The 19,597-nt window shown below is 42.5% G+C and overlaps 1 long non-coding RNA gene across 2 annotated transcripts in view; it reads right to left on the reverse strand.

The window, feature by feature from the left end:
* The window catches only part of LOC146963757 (uncharacterized), a 59,594-nt gene extending 40,356 nt beyond the window's left edge, over positions 1-19,238 (reverse strand). The window contains exons 1-3 of one of the 2 annotated variants that reach the window (XR_015034718.1): positions 19,179-19,238; positions 18,488-18,683; positions 2,002-2,274 (exon numbers count right to left, since the gene is read on the reverse strand). This is a non-coding gene — a long non-coding RNA (uncharacterized LOC146963757). The remainder of the gene's footprint in view (positions 1-2,001; positions 2,275-18,487; positions 18,684-19,178) is intronic. The other variant, XR_015034717.1, reaches the window with a different exon arrangement.
* Positions 19,239-19,597: the final 359 nt, after the last annotated feature.

Genomic DNA, 19,597 nt, shown 5'->3' on the forward strand with positions numbered 1-19,597 from the left:
ACGTCTGTGTCTTCTCAAAGAAATAAAGCACCTATAAACAGCAGCCTTAAAGGAGGGAAGTAGAGCCAAAATGCAATTAATATGCAAATTCAGGGGGAGACTTAATGGGGAGCCTTAACAAACATTCGTGTGTTGGGAGATAAGGCTGTTTTCAGGTTGTTTTCCTCTAACCTCTGCCTGTCCAAAGTCAAAGCCTTGGGGAGCTGAAACTCTTGAAAAGGCGTGGATGTTGCTGGTAATGGATTATTGCACTGGGAGAAGTAGGGCAGTCTAGGGCTATGTTTTAGAGCGCACACTGTTCGTCATGTCATGTAAAATGGCAGTCAGCTAACTGAAACAATTCACTTTTTTCCTTTTATGTTGCTCTGTGTCTTTTTTTTCCAGGGGTGAGCAATTTGTTCTGAATCCCATCAGAGTTTTGCCATGGATGTACAGGGGAGAGAGGGGAGGGGGGGTTGGAGGAGGAGCGGAGGATAGAGAAGGGAGGAGAGGCAGAATGAGTAGCCTGAGGCGGGAGATGGAGGGCAGCAGAGAGAGGAGAGGGTGAGAGTATGCATTCAGATTGGGAATTCATTTGCCATTCTCAGGCCCAGTCATACTTCAAGAGGCTTAGGAGAGACATGGAGAAGGGAGAGATGAGGCCTCTGATGTGGAATGACATGCCTGGTGATAGAGGGAGGGAGAGAGAAAGAGAGAGGCCACTATGAATCACAGTGATAGAGGAATAGTGAGACCAACAGTTTGCGAAAAGGGAGCGAGATGAGAGAGAAAAAGAAAGATGGCCGGGTTAGGGCTGCTGTCCTATGGGTCGATGCTGCAGTCGAGGCCACAGCAGTGCTGCTGCTGTCTGATGGATCTAAGTCCCCAGGGACTCTACCCTCTTTTCCATCTCTTCAACCCACCCCCCATCCCCTCACCCTAATGATTCATCCACCTCCTCCACCTCCTCCACCCCCTGCACCTTCACGATGATTCACACCCACTCCCCGAGCTAAATTATCACTGCGGTCCCTCGGAGAGCTCCATCACTCTCCCTCCATCTTCGGTTATCATCAAACAAGTATATGAGCTGAGACCGGCGCCTGATTGCATTGAAGAGCCCAGCTCAGCAGTTTTTATGGAGACTGTGCGCATTTGTGTGCGCACTCGAACTCACACGCCGCTGGCTTTGATGGCACTTTTGCAGTTAAGAGTTTTCCATCTTAAAATGCCTGAGTGTTTACAAGTGACGACGCAGAGTCGATTTAGTGGAGGGCAGCGTAATTCCACGAGCAGGACATATAAATGTTGATTGGATGGAGGTTAAGTGGAATGCCTGATCGCCAGGGACTCGTTGGTATCGCTTTGATATAACTGTTACATCATGTGACCTCGGTGCTAGTGAGCACTTGCAACAGCTCTAGCTCATGTTCTGCAGTGCCAGGAAAGTTCACAAACAGGATGAGGTGAAACCAGCTTTGATTATTTGATCAAAGGTTACAATACGTCAGGCAGCTTTAAGTCCTCGCATGGTGATAATAAGTGCTGTCAACAGCTAGCTATCTGTGGTTTGGGGTGAAAATACTGTACCATGAAATCTACGTCCCCTTTTGTGGATGACCTATGTTACTTTTCACTCAGCTCTTCCATCATAAAGGTTAAAACTGTCATTTATCTAACACTTAAAATACCTGCTGTGGACTCTAAGTCTTGCTTCTGAACTGTAATTTCAATTTCTTTACACATACTTGTGAAGTTGTTGTATTGATGTGGAAATATCTGAGAAAAAAGCCTCAGATATGTGTACTGAAGGGCGGCATATGAAACCCAAACTATTTGCACGGCTGGATGGAGGTAAGTAAGAAATTATGTTTATTTTGTAATTTGGATGAACCAATGATTTAATGTATTCACACACAAACACAGATCAGCCAGCCTCTCTGCCACCACACAGTCACACACCAATACAGAGGGGATGATCTGGCATGTACTGGCCCCGTGATTAAAGTGTACTGCGCTCACCTGCCCAAGTCCAATCAGGGTCTGTGCTGATTGCAGCAGCTTGCTGGAGACAAGAGATATGTGGGTGGTGGGGAGGGGGCGCTGGCTGGGAGGGTGGGTGACTGGGAGGGTGGGGGCTTCATCGCTGGTGAAGTGACACTGTGGTGGTGGAGCCATGGCAGGAAGGCAGGGCAGGCAGGGAGCTGCAGCCCCGGGGAGGATCCAGCTCCGCTCTCCTCTCCACTCCTCTCTGGCCAGACGGGGTGAATCAATCATCTCCAAAGATGTCAGCATCTGCCCAAGCAATTTCAGATTGGAATAAATGGCAGATGGGGATGTTGTTCCCTCTGTTTAATCAGTTCCACCAAATGTGGTTTTATCTCTTATAAAATGAAACCATCTGTAGCACGTAGGTGTAAGGATCAAGTGAGGGAGGACGGAGGGAGAGGGTGACAGAGGGAGAGAGGAGAGATGTGCGTGTTTGCGTGTGTGTTCAGTCTGTGTGCATGCATATGTGCATGTGTATGCTTTTTTATGTGTGTGTGTGTGTGTGTGTGTGTGTGTGTGTGTGTGTGTGTGTGTGTGTGTGTGTGTGTGTGTGTGTGTGTGTGTGTGTGTGTGTTTGTGGCGACGGAGGGCAGAGAGAGAGAGAGAGAGAGAGATGGAACACTGTGAAACAGAAGCAGAATAGTGGGAGTGAAATAGAAAAAAAAGAAGCACTTATCCATTAAAAAGAGGGAAAATGTAATCTTACTGCGAGCTCACACCTCCACTCTAATCTCCTCTTTCTCCCTCACAGGAGTACCACCCAGGGGCCATCACCATTATAGCTAGACCCATCTATTTCCTTCTCCGCCTCCAACCAGACACTGGGGCTGTAATTTGGTCCCCCTAGCCCCAGCCGAGGCAGAGACATCCCTGATAAATCCCCTTGTTTTTAACCAGGGATGATAGTGTGTAAGCATTATAGCTCTCAAAGCTCTTGCTTTAGGGATCGACTTGGTAACACTTTACTTTAGGATGGCCTTATTTCAATGTGCGGTAAAAGTATGGAAAAGTCTGAGTCGAGTACACAATAAAACTGCGCCTCTGTGAAAATCCTTTGATTACACTAAGTTAATGTAGCAACGACGTCAAAACAAGCAGCTACATCTGCGCGCCGGCTCCGACACACTGTTGTTACACCCTTGTAAGCACATTATGCACAAGAGAGACTTCCATTAAGCACTATAAAAGTAAAGTGTTACTAGGGTTTTGTACATGGTGGAGAGAGGATGATGGAGAACAGAGTGGAGATAAGGAGGAGGGGAGATAGGTGGTGGGAGAGGAGAGTAGGTCTCTGTGTCCCACTGAGTGTGTTCTTCACATGTTCTGGCTTATAGCTGTCATTAATGAAAGTCTGACAGGGTAATTCACTGGAGACTCACAGGCAGGAAAATTCAACACCTCCAGCGAGACATCATCGCTCTTCTATCATTCATATCTGAGAAGAGAAAAAGAACCGCATATGTGGAGCCATTTTGCCAGCAGAAAAACGTCTTTGAATTGCATATATTTCAAAATGTAATGCTCATATTGAACAATTAAAATAAAAAATGAAAAGCATAAATACAGATGACACATTTGAGAGGAACAATTTGATATTAAATTTAAAAAAAAAAATCACATCAAAAAAGAAAAAAAAAGGACTTTTATTCCCTGAGTGTCGACTGGAAGGCAGTCGACTCTTTTTAGACTGCCAACATTAGGATTACACCCCTCGCCAACAACAAGTGATGGGCAAACTGTTCCTTGATCATTTTCTCAGCCAATCATCAAGCCTTATTTTTCCACTTGGCAAAAGACTTGTAAATCTTAATTGTTTTAGATTCATGACAATTATGATAATCAAAGTGAAACAGATAAACGCATACAGTATGTCAGTGATATTACATACCATACAACTAGTTTTATACAAAAACACATACATAAATTAAATAAAAATTTAAAACGTGCTTGTCAGGTTTGAGCTTGAACCCTTGATCTGGGAATAGTGAACGTTTATGTCAATTTATAACACTGAATTCAATAATAACACCATCTTTCACTTGTTTAAATTCATAATTACTTTGTTAATTTTAATCCAGTCATCTAATTATAAGACTTAAAATAATACAAATTAATGCAAATTAACACATCGACTCTCATTTATCACTTAATATGAACGGATGATTTTGATTTATTCAGTTTCTACTGTAGTTTTTTTTTTCAACTTATTAGTTTACATGAGCACTCTCATTCAGAAGTGTAAAATCAACCAATGAAAAATTGGATTAAAAAATAACATATATAATATTACTGAAATGTCTCTGCCTTAAGCCGCCATAATCCTACAGAAGGCTTAGGTACAAAGTGTTCTGTACCATCCTCAAATGTTCTGTTCAGGAACTGAAAGATGTTTCATGAGCGCAGATTTTCCTTCGTCGTCTGATGATTATTAAAAAAAAAAAAGTATTTCTGTGTTCAGACATTTAGAAATAGCTGCGTATCATTCATTGTTATGATATTAGGAGAGGATTTTGGAATTAATCACAATGAATGTGTTTAATATTTTCCAGCATCTAAAATATGAATAGTTAAGTCTTATTGCGATCCCTGTGTGCCTGTGTCCACTCTCATGTTTTAGTGTAGTTGTATTTGCTGGGTAAGGAAGGACCTCGATACTGTATGTGAACATAGGCAATATCTTATATTAAAACGTCCTGCATCTACTCTAATATTAGAGGCATATAAAAAAATGTCATTTAATACCGATGATCCGGGAACGCCTCATCCATCTGTATCATTGTTTTTCTAGTCGCAGACACAGGAATGGTACATCCACCCATAACAAAGGGGTTATAATTAAATTTTCTGCTCAGCTTCTAAAGGCTATCTACTCACCCTTCCTCTGTCCTGCACAGACCCTGCCCCTGCCTCTCACTGTAAAGTGAGGCGATGTATTGTGATATACCCTGGCCATCACTATTTGCTACAGAAGATGACTTAGACTCATGCTGAGTGCTAAATGGACACGCCGAGAGCCGGCTATATCTGGACGGAACACTTTATTTTCTGGTCTGGCTTTATTAATTTTTAATATTAACACAGGCTAAAACAGCCCCCAGTGTTCGAGACAAAGAGACTCTCCACTACGAGCGTTTTTAAACTGATGTCAAGAGGAAGAGAATTATTTTTAACCTGTGAAACAAGTGAAGGATCCAGATGTGCATCATACAGCTAATCAGTTGTTCTTTCTTTTAGTCTGTCTCCATTCTCTCACCAAGTAGGGTTATTAGTGTTTCAGAGATGATTTGTTAATTAGACTGTCTAGACGTTGTTCAACTGCTCTCAGTACATCTGGCCAATGGGAGATTGTTGTGCATAAATGTATGGGACCATTAAAAGGATATCAGACAAATTGCGTCCTGTTGCATTGCAGAGTGAAGAGGGGATGAGAGAAAGAGAAGAGAAGAGAAACAAAGTGAGCTGCAATCAATAAACCGATGTGCTGTATTATTTTCAACTCGCAAGGCTGGGATAATTGCTGCTGTGAGAATCAGTTCCACTTGTAGTTTGTAGTGCAGACTGTTTGAGAGGACAGCGTGGTAGTCAGTCATGCACTGATGACCCATACCAACTGGTCCGTGAGTTAAAAAAGGACAGGATCCCGCTCATGTTCCTCCATCTGCAAATAAAGCCTGTTAGCTGCTGCTCGACAACCAGACGCACGGTTTGAATAATCACCTTGCAAAACCACCCGGCTTGTCCTTTTTCGCTACGGCCATGTCCGCTTATTCTATTTCTGTCTTTTGTGGTACGAGGAACTAATTTGGGCTCCGGCAGGCCTTGAGACAGTCAGGTAGGCAGGAGCTGAACAGAACGGAACAGCCAGCCATACATATGGATCAGGTCGACAGGCTGAGCATTAATGGCCTCCCTCTGGAATCTAAAACACCGGCACAGGCCAGAGAGGAGCTCCTGGGGGAAATCAGAATACCAGCAGCCATTCAGGTCAGCATGTACGTGTTCGCCGCATGTTACAGCTCCATTTTCCTCCACCCCCACCCCTCGCGGCAAGAGACAGAGAGCCTTCTCTGAGGTGATTTATACGCTGGTATTGTGTATTGAGTGGAGACCATTGTTGACCGCTTTCTGGAACACAATTGGGTTTCTGTTGAGAGTGATGCACAGCAGGGAGGGATATGGTTTGGGTGAAGGGATTGATTATGCGCGAAGACAAAGTGCTGCTTTTGCTGTTTGGAGTGTTTTTACATCATTTTTGTGACAGGACAGTATGTCCTCCTTCCTGGAAACTAAACTAAAATGTGTACAGAGCGGTGGACGGAGAGGAGGAGGTAGTGAAATGAGTCAGTCAATCAGTTGTTGGGATAATTAGTTAATGAGCATTTCATAAGCACTTAACGTCATCTCTCACATGAACCAAATACTTGTTGGTTTTAGCTTTTTGTAGCTACAATTTTCTCTTCTATGATTATACAAGAAAATTTCTGCAAGAGAAGCAATAAAATTCATAATTCAAATCATGGAAACAGTTTGTATTTTTTAAACAGGAACAGCATATTTTTTAAATAGGGATAGCCTATTTACATATATTCCATTTTTCAGCAGTCTAGTGCATCATAATAACATTTTTCCTACCAATCAACCCCTCATGATGCAACACCAGAAAGTACCAGTATCACTGCAGTAACCTCAGTGTCGTATATGCATACAAAATAGGTTGCACTTTGAGTAAGGGTGGTAATTATTCTTCTTTATCAGTTTGAAAAACTACTTGAGATGCTCTCCTCAGAGCTTCTGTTATTACTCTTGCCGACAATCTCTTCATCTTATGAAGCCATTTGGTTGTGGCACTTTCAGGCTTGTTCGCAGGGGATTGTAAAAAGTCATTCAGAGACTCCCTGACTCAGGATGCACCGACATGAAATTTATGACACCATACCTCCTAACATACCCCCTGGCATGTTTTGAATATGACAGACTATAGGAAAGTTGCGTTTTTAGTCACAGAGAGAATGTTATCTAGATTCTTTTTCTCACACTCTCAACAATGTTGCCCCGTATACACTTTAACCCTGCGTTGTGTGTGTATACGGCCCATTTCACACCCCATCGAAAGTGATGGGTGTTTGGAGGAGAACAAAGAGCTTCTCCGCTCCGGTTGAAGAATGCTGACAACGTGACTGTCATAAGCAGGACTTGTGACTCTGCTGAAGTGCCATTCCCTCCCACATAGCCATCATATCAATACTGCCTATGTCTTCAGCACTAACTTCTTGTAAGCTCTGGCTTGTGACTAAGGCAACCATGATTGCATTGTTACAGTGAAAAGAACCCAAAAACCAGAATCACATGAATGAATGAGATGATATTTTACTCAACAAAAAGGCCCACAGACGTCTGGAAATCCATTTAGTTTGAGGTAACAGAATCTTGTCTGTAATTGCATCAAGAATGTCATCTGCAGTTTCACATTCATCCCGATTTATGACAAAGGATAATGAACAACACTCAACAACACACATTGGACCCTTCAGAGCAGAATAATGTCCAAAGGTCAAAATAAATAAATATCGGCCATTATCACTCACAAGACCTGAGTCTGCAACCCAACCAACTACAATTACTCTAAACCTTAACTATGTGTTACACAGGCTGTCATAAGACCCAGGAGCTGCAATTTCTAAATTATAGGTTTAACAAGGTAGACAGTGTCAATAAAGTTGTGTTTCTTTATCTTGTCACTTGGGGACATTCTGTAGTCAAATAGTTTTATCGCTAAAATGGGCATAATTTATAAAAAAAAATATACAAAATGGGCAACTTAAAGACTTATTAAGAGGTTATCATATTGGGATTGTTGTAATATATGCCTAAATACATATAGTTTTTATAAAAACCTGCACCTGGACATTAGCATACATAGGTTTGGAGATGGGCACTAGAAGCAGGACCGTCTTCAGGAGACGCCCTCATAAACACAGTTTGAATTACAACAATGGAGAGACATGAGTCCCGTGTCAGACTCGATCCTCTCTGCTCTGCACTGATAACCGTGTGCGATTGTGCGTGTGAGCACACCCACACCTCTTTGACTCGACACTTTTCATTGATAGACTCCAACCGGTCACCCGTTTTCTCTCTTCACTCTCCATCCAGCCATCCATTCCCATCACCATGCTTCTCTGCTCTGTCTTTATTGCTGCCCAGTCTGTACGTATGTGTGTGTGTGTGTGTGTGTGTGTGTTTGGATCCGTGTGTCTGCTATAGATGAGGCTGGGATGCTTATGTCTTGACACAGCAGCAGCAGCAGCAGCGGCAGCAGCAGCAGCCTGTGGAAACAAAGGCAGGGTGATTTATAGCCCCGTACCGAGAGCATAAATCACACCTGCAGCGCCGCGCCTTTAAACGCCCCACGTCCTGACAGCATTTACCTTTTATAAATGATTGGGCTGAACCTCCCATGGAGCCTGAGACCACAAAGCTCACTCACTCCCCATCTAACTCTTTCTTTGTTTCACCTCTCTCTCTCTTTCTCTCTCTCTCTCTCTCTCTCTCTGTCTCATTTCAATTTTCTCTCCCTATCTATCTCGCATGTCACTCTGTCTCTTTTCTCCCGCATCTCTCTGCTTTCGCCGTCGCCGTCTACATTTCACCCTCCTCCTCCTCCTCCTCCTTCTTCCTCCTTCTTCCTATCTGTCCCCGCCATGGCCTCCCTTTCTCCGTTTGCAGGGTATGATGGGATGCTCCCAGTGGCGCCTCGCTCCACGCTACACCCAGCGTCGACGTCTGTAGGGGATATATAGCTAAAGCTGCTTAAAAGGCGCCGGCGCTGCCACCACATCCACAGCCGTTAAGGAAATGAATGTGTCAGTCTTGGCCCTATCTGCCTTCCTCATGACCACTTTTGTGTGAGGCAAATACATAAGGAGGGGGGAGGTGTTGTGGAATAAACGGCATACACACACACGGACGCACACACATATATAACAGCACACCTGTGTATCACGGAGGGAGTGTGAGGCTGGGAATACACAGCCCAGCTGCAGGAGTGTGGCTACAGATAAAGGTGACGTCTTGAGGCCATTACTTATCCAGCACAGCGGCAAAGGTTTGCAGATATTATACCTGCTGTCTCCACATAATAGCTCTGGGTTGGGAGCCACACGCACACACTTGGATACACACACCGTACACACACACACCCACACAAACAAAACAAGAACAAAAAAAATCACAGCTCACAGACAGGCCCACACAAATTCAGACACGCAAATTTATACACATATTCTCGCTGCTACATCACAAACACACACACACACGCACAGGCGCACACAGACACACTCTGTGCGATACCTCGCCTCGCTGAGTTAAAACAGATGAAAGAGCTGGTAAATGAAATCTGACTCAACAGTTTAAAATGCAGCACTGCAGCACCGCGAGCATCAGTAGAACAAAACGACAATATTTCTCAAAGCTGCCACAGTAACAACCAGCAGGAGCATCCAAATAAGGGTTTGTTTTTAAGATCTTCCTTTTCACATGAGCACAGCATGGAGCCTGGTATGGATGTGTGAGGAGAAATGTGTTTTTTTTTGTGTGTGTGTCTTTTTTCTTTTCTTTTTTTGCGTAAATTAAAAATTGATTTAAGTGTTAAACACACACAGTATAATTTTCTCTTATTTCTGTGTAGTGGTGGCACATTAGGGGCTCGTTATCAAAGTCACAGCATTGCAGAAATAGTGGGGCAACATGTGAAGTGTCTTCACAAGCCTGTTAGAAAAAAAAATCACCCATGTCCAGTTATTCTTTAATCCCTTTCTTCAGACAAGTTAATCAAGTAATAAATAACACAGAGGACACATTCAAACCACAGTGCAGCTGCTGCTGTTCTTGTACAGTTATAAACCACTAGTACCACTCGCACAGATACTCACCCACTCTGAATCTGAAACAAAGTTGACTTGGCTGCATTAATCATCCCTGCAAAGACTTATGAGCTGAAAAACAGGAAAATCACAGATAATATTTCAACAAATCTTTAAACACACTTTCTACAACGTTTTTTCAGTGGAAATTAAATCAATAACTAACTTCCACCTTGAACGGATCTCATCACATCACCGCTAAAAAGATTCTCAACAACCTACAGCTTGCACAGTGGATTCATACCATCCATGCATTAGCGCTTCATTTAGTCCCAATTCCATCTGTTAAATCCTTACACACTTGATCTTCTCCCTCTAGCGCGGGGTTCTCATACAGTTCCAACTTTTCATGGCAGCGAATAAAAAAGAGGGACCCGGACAGACAAGATGAATCGAAACCCAGCCAGTCATTTCAGCTCCAGTTTGAATGTGACAGTTGTTCTTTGTATTTGCGTTGGACGGTCTACAGTGGAAACGAGAGATGCCCTGCAAATGTGAGCTATTCCGCTGCCAGGATGCCGGTTGTTCTACTGTAACTGAGCAGGAGACTGTGTGTGTGTGTGCGCGCATGTGTGTGTGTAGAAAATAAATACCAGCACTCTCGCAGCGCATAAAGCTCTGCAGACATCTTCAAGGTCTGAGGAGAGTTTTTTTTTATTTGTAACAGACAATTATAGTATATGCTCATTGAAAGAGACTATAAATGGCTTTATGAAATTAGCGAGAACACGTTTAGGGGTTTATGTTGTTAGCAGGAACCGTGTTTATGTTTATTGACTTGTGTGTACTGCTAGGAGATGAAAAATGTTGGCTTGTCATGGTAGTCAGGAAAAGATTGACAGCTGTGACTTTTTTCCCTTTTATGCAGCATATGAACCGATGTGAGTCATTCAGTAAGTGAGACTGATACTTATGGGCAGTAACAAAGAGGAAAAACAAACTCAGACGTTCCTTTCCTCTGAGAACAGGCCAAACCCTGCGCGGAGGCTAAGAGGCTAATGCTTGGCTGCTATTAGCATGCCCTCTGTTAGCCTTGCAGAGAGGCCTTGCATGTAGCAGACCTGACCTCCGTGTTGAAAAGCACACCCCGACACCGAGCAGGGCGTCCACTCCCCTGAACCTAACCTTGCTCTGTCTGAGGCGATGGTCCATATTGTATAACCCAGCCACACATACTCCACCTCCATTGTTTTCTGCCCTGGGTTAATTGGTGTGATTGTTGCCCCAGGCTATGGCAGATTCTGTGTGGGATTTCAAGCCTTGCAGTCACCAGGGCACGTAAAGCATTCAGATGGTATTAATTAAGGATTCATAGGAGTCGAGCCTTGTGCCTGAGGTATGTGTTCACCACATCTTCATCGCCCTCAGAAACATCTCCTTTTATAGTTCGTAGAAGCTGCATCTCTCCACCTTCTTGAGTAAAGGTTTAACTATTTCTGCTATGCTGTCAAATTATCATCAACCTCGCCCGGGTCTGGTGCAAACATTTACATAATGGCATTTTTTTGGCCATGAAATGTGGCCATGACAGATCTGACAGAATGAACTCTTGACAATTTTATTTTTGCCAAACATTAGGAAATGCTGAACGTAGTATGAAAGGTATGGGAAAAAAAGTCCTTTGATAGTTGAATCTAAACTTGAAGCGATGCTTTAATGAGACTGCTTGCCTTGAGATTAAAAAAATATAGCTTAGAAATGAAGCACTGTTTAACCTGTGCCAGATCTAAGCTTCAGTGTGATGATGTGAAAATACCTCTTTTGTGGAGGAGTGCTTTTTTAAATCACTTTTTCGCTAAGGAGTTTCTGGTCTATCAGGCAAACCATCCTGCATGAGTCAACCAAGAGTGCCTGGCACCTTTGGTTGACTAAGGTGAAGCCACCCTAACATAAATCTATCTTTAACCATTAGTGGAGTAAATCACAAAGGCTGAACCATATCAACCTCCAAGGCCAGAAAACACGCCGCTGTGCCATGCTGTGCCGATCTTTAGGGCATGCTAACAGTCAAGTTGTCAGGTCACCTTAACCTCAACCTGTGCCATGTCAGGCTGAGATCTCACAGCTTCTCCACAAGCCAGAAAAACTTAGCTCATAAGCCACACGGTCGCATCCACCCCGGAGCTCACTGAGGTTGGTACAGTATTTCTTGCAAGGAGTATTATCATAATGAAATACATGACGTGCTGCAAAGATATTGTTAAAAAACAAAAACATCATGACTCTCATCTGATCACCTGCGTCATTGTTTCATTTGATGTGGTTATGGCTGGTAGGGAATGATCTTGTTATTACATTATCTTTAATCAACACAGTTGTTTGTCTGTCCTGTGTGAGACTGATACACTAGGTTACATGACGTTAAAATGGTTTTGTTTAAGCACAATTTGTGTAAAGCAGTGGACTGCAAATTAAAATGAGATATCTCTGTTTTTTCTTGGAAGATTATTATTGGACACTGAGTACTGTGTACATAAATATCAGTTAACAAATGAAAATGAAAAGGCTGCAACAGTCAAAACTCTGGATACTGGACAATAGAAGACAGAAAAGCAAGAGATAAGTTGATGGAATTACTTTTTTTTTTTTTTTTTTTTTTTTTTTTTTAAAGGAAGAGAAGATAGATACACAGAAAAAAGGTAATTGTAAATCATCCAAAATGTTTTAAATCCCAGCATTTCACTTTCACAATTTTCAATTTCTTCCTTCTTTTTAATTGATTTCCTGGATTGGATGATATTTTTTACTTATTTTAAGTAACATTTTCTCCATGTTTTTGTTTTTTATTCTTACTTTTAAGAGATAAATTGTTGCAGTGCAAGACAACACAAACCAAAACTGACTGACCTGATCACATTCAAACACTGTCAGTCTTGTTACCACAGAGAAATACTGTATATACTTTGGGAACACACCTAGTATATGGTGCCTGAATATATAAGTACTATATAAACATATTCTTATATAACAGACTTTTTCTTTTACTTTTGAGATCTCTTGCCTTTGAAAGTTATTGTTATTTAACGGTATGCTCTCAAAACATCTTAAAAAATGTACATGGAGATGACCGCGTCCTAGAATGCCTCGGCCAAGCTCAGTTTTTTTGATGTTGATATTCCTGTAGCCCTAGCTGCGTAGAGCCGTGAATGATAAGCAGCAGAAGTATAGTTGCAAATGACAACTACACCACCTAGTAATAAGTATGCACCAATCCTTATATATACAATCATATCCACTCTTACACACACAACACTACTGCAATAGCACAATATTTGTGTGATATCGTTGCCTGTTTACAATGAGTTTAGTTACTCCTCCTCCTCCTCCTCCTCCTCCTCTTCTCAAGCTACACCTGCTGAAGGCTCCAGCCCTCTGCTATAGCCGGTATACATTATGTGGCTCAACATCACGGCTAAAGAAATATATAAATAAATATAAACACTGGCTCTGGAACATGTTTTCTCCCTCCCATCCCTCCTCTCCCATCCCTCCTCTCCCCTACACTGAGAAGTAATGAGGGGCTACCTGTAATTACAAGCAGCTGCTGTCTTCCCTGACGAACGCTAATTGCCAATAATGATTTTGGAGAGCTGTAAAAATTCACCGGCTGACGCTCTCTCTCTCTCTCTCTCTCTCTCTCCCTTCTCTTTCTCTCTGTCTGTGGTTTGTGGAGGCAGGGAAGGAGAGTTAAAGGAAAGGAGAAGAGAGAGAGAGTGAGGGGGAGTGGGTGGGAGGGAGGGGGGTGGGTGAGGAGGGGGAGTCATGGGTTTATTCTCTACCTGCCTGTGTCACAGTCAGGAGTGCAGTTAGCTAATTTCTGTTGCTGACATATCAGAACCCTCAGTCGCCTGTTTGCCATCTCTCTCCCTCTCGTTCCTTCTCACCTGTTTGCCATCTCCTTCACGGGCTGATAACAGCTTTATTAGAGCTATAATGTGCAGGTGGAAGTTTAAAGGTCCCGTATGAACACGGCGAGGAAACAGAGGGGAGTGTAGACGGGAGGGCTTGGGTGAATGGGTGAGGTGCCTAATAAGCCACATGCATAATTAAAAGACAACGATGCCACTAATTAATGAATGCTTGTGTTTGGCTGCGCGTCGTAATGGAGACGGCGTCAGCGTGTGAGAGTCTGTCTGAGGGAAATTGAATTAGCCCCAAAATAAGGGAGAGGAAGGCTGGTGGAGACAGGGGACTGGTGCATCTCAGTGCAGCCCGGCATAATGTGAGCTGCTGTTACACACACTTCTTCTGACAACAGCTCCTCGTTTTCCTGATATTCTGATTTTATTTGAAGTAAAGCAGGCAGTTGACCTGTACTTGCCTTACTCCAATTTTTTTTTGACAGGACTGCCAGTAAATGAGTCTAATGACTTTTGAATTTACAGCAATGTGTCCCACTCAATAGCTGAACTTGTGTTCGATCGATCTGCCAAATCTCCATCGTTCGCTCCGCCGTGAACGCGAAGCACTGTGTTATTAAGACTCAGACCATGCAACATTGATCGTCTCATTTCTGGCCATCTCTATCTTTCTTCGGTCCACTGACCCTGAAAATAGGAGGCTCACAGTTTGAAAAAGAGAGGAGAAAATAGCGCAATCCATGCTTTTCATCTTTATCTGCTCTGGTATTGAGTGTCGTCTTGTCACAAAGATAACCGTTCAATAACAGAGTGAACAAACACGCTGGCAGGGCCGCAACGCCGCATAAAGTCCACACATCAAAGAGTTTGCCGGTCAGTTTTACAGCAGGCAAATCCGCCCACCTCTGAGCTGTTCAGCTCAAAAACGTTATAAAGTTCCCACCACTCATGACAAACACCTCTATAGACCGTCCTCTCAGAGTAATGATCCCAGAGTATGTAATTAGTGAATCCCTTTTATCTCTATGTGTACACAGCCATGACTGTTTTAGGTTACTGCACAGGAATCTATGAATGGGAATTTATACACAATCAAATCTTCAAGCTACAAACATTGCCAAACATTTTCAGATTCTAGCTCCTTATTTGTGAGTATTTGTGTTCCTACATTGAATATATATCTATGAACTTCTCTTCTATGAATTTTTAATTTTCATTAACCTTAGTCACAAAAAAAAGTTTGTTTTTTTCAACTGTTCAAAATTATTTTTTAATTTCTCTCACTCAAATGATCATCTTCTCCATACATGATTACATAGGTCCCCATATTCCTATAAAATATATTTCTTCACAAGATAATGACACTTGTGTTTTTCCAGTTTCCAGCGATACTGTGCAGGTCTAAAAAGATTCCTCACAGATTAGACCTTGGTTTGAATATGTGCGAAAATGTTGAAACAAATGTGAAATGGTTTCATTTGATTTCACGGCATAATATCTCAGATGTCAAGAATTCAGACTTAACATTCATTTTAGATTCACAATACGCTAAAATTACCTGCTTAGTGGGCAGGGAGTAAAACATAAAATCTTCAAATTAAAACACTTTTTTCCAAAACATATGACTTTCTATGTTATTATTATCTTTAAAATATGAAGCATTTGTGTTACTAATTCTTAACTTAAGCAGATAATTGTGTTTGATTTCAACTGATATTTCTATTTACTACTTTAAGTTTGGAAAAGACTACAGGGTAGAAGAGATGCTCTCTTTTAATGAAATGTGAATTTTCTGTTTATTTTACTCTGTGGGCTGATCTGCAAAATGAAAGGGGCTGCCTTCTGTTAACCAAGCTAATCACCAGTAGCTCATCTATGACTCGTATGTGTTCACTCTGCTTTGATCAAGAACTGCTGGCTTTTATGGACATCTGTGGTTGTGTTAGAGACCTTTGAACACCCTGAACTGTGGGAGCCTCTTGCAATAAAAAAGGTGCTTAAACACTATCTTATCTCTGCTGCCTTGACTAGCTTACGTGTTTATTGTTGTACATTCATTACTCTGTAATTATTATATGACTTTTGAGTTTCTTCTCTGTGGGAAAATTGTCATGACATCGCTTCATACTGAAGCTATAATCTGGGGAGAGATCCTTTCAGTCGTTTTCAAAAGCAGGAAAGAATATTACTTGGAGCTTTTGGGAGGCAATAAAACAATATGATATCACACCGTTTGATTGGCTCATTGTTTTCTTTATAACGCTGCAAACTACCCAAGGGCTGTATCCAACTTCTTACCTCCTTGTTCTCTTTCTTTAATGGTAGACAACCTGGAAAAAATGCTTGTGATGATTTCATAGCTTGGAGAGCTGAGGCAAGCTCACTCCTTTGAATCCACTGATCTCGACATGTGGTAAAAGGCACTATCAAATTGCTTCTTTTTTTTTAATTTAGCCTCCTTTTACACACCATTACATACGTTCTCAGATTGCAAATTGCTCTGATCCTCGCAGATGCAGATGGAGAGCGACTGTTTAACTCGCATTCTGTGGAGAGAGAAATGACTTAACAAATTAGCAAATATGCAGAAATTTTTGGGAAAAAAATATGTAAATACACCGAAAGGCCTCGCATTCAAAGCAAATTCTGCCTTCTCATACAGAATGAGGGCTTCATTTATCTGCACAGGGCCGGTGCAGAACTCTTAACAGGCTGAACCAGTTTAGGCATATTCCCTACAGCCAGCTACTTTGGATTTGAATATGGTGTCTGATATTTGGTATGTAATAAGGGGCCTGCAGCCTTTCCCTCTCAGTGAGCAGTAAGGGCCTGTCTTCCTGATAATACCATGCATGGATAACTGAGTGAGACGCCATCAGATACTGAAACCAGCAGGCTTAAGGGAAATGAAATTTATTTGGAGGCAAGAGAGTGAGGGCGGCAAGGAAAGCAGCGAGGATAATTGAAACGGGGAGCGTTCAGTTGGGGAGAGAAATTGAGATGTTGTCACCAAGTCCTCCTTATCATCATCAGGGCCACTGTGCAAAAGCAATTAAAGAGTCAAAAAGAATATCTGGAGTTATGCAGAATCCAAGAGAGCAGAACGCAAGTCAACAAGGTGCCCTGTGCTCACATAAAAACACACACACACACACACACACCAAAGAAGAGAAGGATTGGAGTGACAGATTGTCATTATTTGTTTTTCCTGATATGTTTCAGAGTCCAATTTGAAATTACAATGCAAGCGAGAGTTTATTACAGGCCCATCAGTTATTCATTAAAGTCAGACTGAAATTTGTTTTCGATGATCATTATTCTCGTCTCCTGCGCGGACGTGTCTCAGCGCGTGTGTGCGATATTTAAAAATAAAACATGTTTTTGTGCATGTTCTCATGACTGGTATTTGCATTCCTTACATGCACGGCCCACTATGTGATTCCACTTTCACAGTTAAAAATAACAATTGGCTGATTTGAAATATGTACCACATTATCTACAATGATGGCATAGGCACATGCCAAGTTGCTCTCACTGTGGTACCATATGAGAGACTGCGGGTGCAATTTATTTTTATTTTGTCACTCTTTTGTTTTCTTTTGGACATAAATTATGGTATAGAAAAAACATTCTTACTTTACTCCAAAGTGATGGCTGGCTGTAATTTAGATTTTTTTTTTTTTTTTTTTTGCTAAAATACTGCTGGTCCAGTTACTGTGATACTTCCCTCAGATGTAGGGGCTATTTCATGATTCACCTTGGCTAAATAAATGATCAAAAATGCAAATGAGCTCCAACTAGTACAGAGATTATTTGGTCCTTTTTTTCACACAGTAACAACAGGGAACAATGACGATGGTTTTACAATCTCACATATTCCCATGTCTGATTTTTGTGGATGTTCTGGCATACTTCAATAAGCTAAATCTTGTCATTTCCTTTCTCCAAATTGAATTTCTAAGGGGATTTAAATGGGCCAACTATGAATGATGCCATGGGCGAGAATGCTCAAATTACCAACAATGTGGAGAAAAATGGGTCTGAAAGCAGACAAGAGGCACCAGGGGGTTTGAAGATGTGGGTAGACTGATACACTTTCACAGACAATTCATCAAAAGCCTCTTTTTCTCCCCCTCCACGTATGCCGGCCACTGCTTTCTCCTTCGAACTAGTTGAAACAACCTGTCTAATGATCCCTTCCTGTTAAGAGAAAGATCTGTTTTCCTATTAGCCTCGCAGATTTTTAACTTTGACTAAAAGACTCATTGGGAAGAGACAGCGAGAAGAGAGATAACGCTGTACTGCTGAGAAATAAAAAGGCAAAAAATAAATAAAAGAAAGAAAGAGGGAGAGATTGGGTAAAAAAAAAAAAAAAAACGGCAGGATAACAAAGAGAGAACTGGAACGAGTAGCGACAGACAGAGAGAGAACGAGAACAAGGGAGCGGGTGAGAGGAGAAGAGCAGAGTGGCGGTGGCTCAGTGGGGGGGCCCATAGTAATGAACAGGTGGTGGGGGGAAGAGAAGGTTAAGCCTGTTTCTGTGGGTGTCGCTGGAACCCACCCCGTGCTGTGTGGACAGATGTGTGGACGGGCCGCTAGCTAGCTCTCCCTGTCTCTCCCTCCCCTCCCGCCTGGCCAGTGCTGCCAAAGCCCACTAGCCTGTGCTCAAAAACTCACTCATTTATCCGCCTTTGTTCTTTGTTATTTTTGGACTCGGACGTGGCAGCGAAAATTGTCTCTCTCCAAGGAGAATCACGTTCCTGTCTCCCCGTCTCGTTAGCTTCTGTCCGTGTGCGATGCACAATAATGTGACATTTGGGAGCGCTGTGATGTTTGGTTTTGTTGTTTCGACGCAGCTTTGGATCTTGTCTGCCTGTGGCATATAGAAAGAAAGATTAGGAGTGTTGGTTGCTTCTGTTTGAAAAGCCAGGTGGCAAAGGGAGCCCCAGACAGGTACTATTCTAATGAACACACACGCTTATACTGTTGTTGCTTCAGGCCTGTTGACAACCAGAGAGGAACAGGATGTTGTCACTCAGACCTTCCACTGGGTGTGTGTGCATGCAGCTCACCAGCGAGTTGTTTGACTGAGGGCTGTGTGTGACAGGTGTTTCCTTGTTTGTCTATCAGACTGGTTTTATGTCATCAGCTCAAAGGCAATGATTTAGAATTTATCAATGAGGCGCCCCAGTGGAGAGAGAGTTCACACTCCCCTGACAATCTAAGTAATCAAACTGTCATTTAGGTCTGAAGGCGTTCTCTGTTTCAGGCTGGGGAAAGAAAGTAAGAAAAACTGAAAAACTGCAGAAAGTGGAAAGGATGCGTGTGTGTGTGTGCACGTGTGTGTGCCTTGCTAGGTGGAAATCACCTGTGTTGGCACAGCAGAGTCTGTATTTTGTCAGTGCATAGAGATCTGGTCTGCACCTGTTGGCAGACACACACAGAGACACAAACACACACACACCAGATGAAAATCAGTTGACAGCATGGCCAGCTTCGTAAGATGTGCCCACTCCTGTTCCGTTCATTAACGTCCAACCGAAGGCGGCTGGCCTGGGGCCTACTGCGAGTCCCACTCGGCTAAACAGCACCCCCACAAAGCAAACAGAGAGAGAGAGAGAGAGAGAGACAGGAAAAGAGAAAGACATTCGCATAAAGTGAAGCACAAAACATCGAAGACCAGATTATTCAAAGAATATCTGAATGCAGCTGGAGAAACCAGAGCGCAGTGGCAAGATTCACGCGGACAAACAAAAACTAGCGTTTGTCAAAGATTGGCGAGCGCGG

The sequence above is a fragment of the Trachurus japonicus genome, chromosome 22, assembly GCF_045865225.1.
Source record: "Trachurus japonicus isolate A0001 chromosome 22, Traja_1.0".
In the NCBI taxonomy this organism is placed as follows: Eukaryota; Metazoa; Chordata; class Actinopteri; order Carangiformes; family Carangidae; genus Trachurus; species Trachurus japonicus.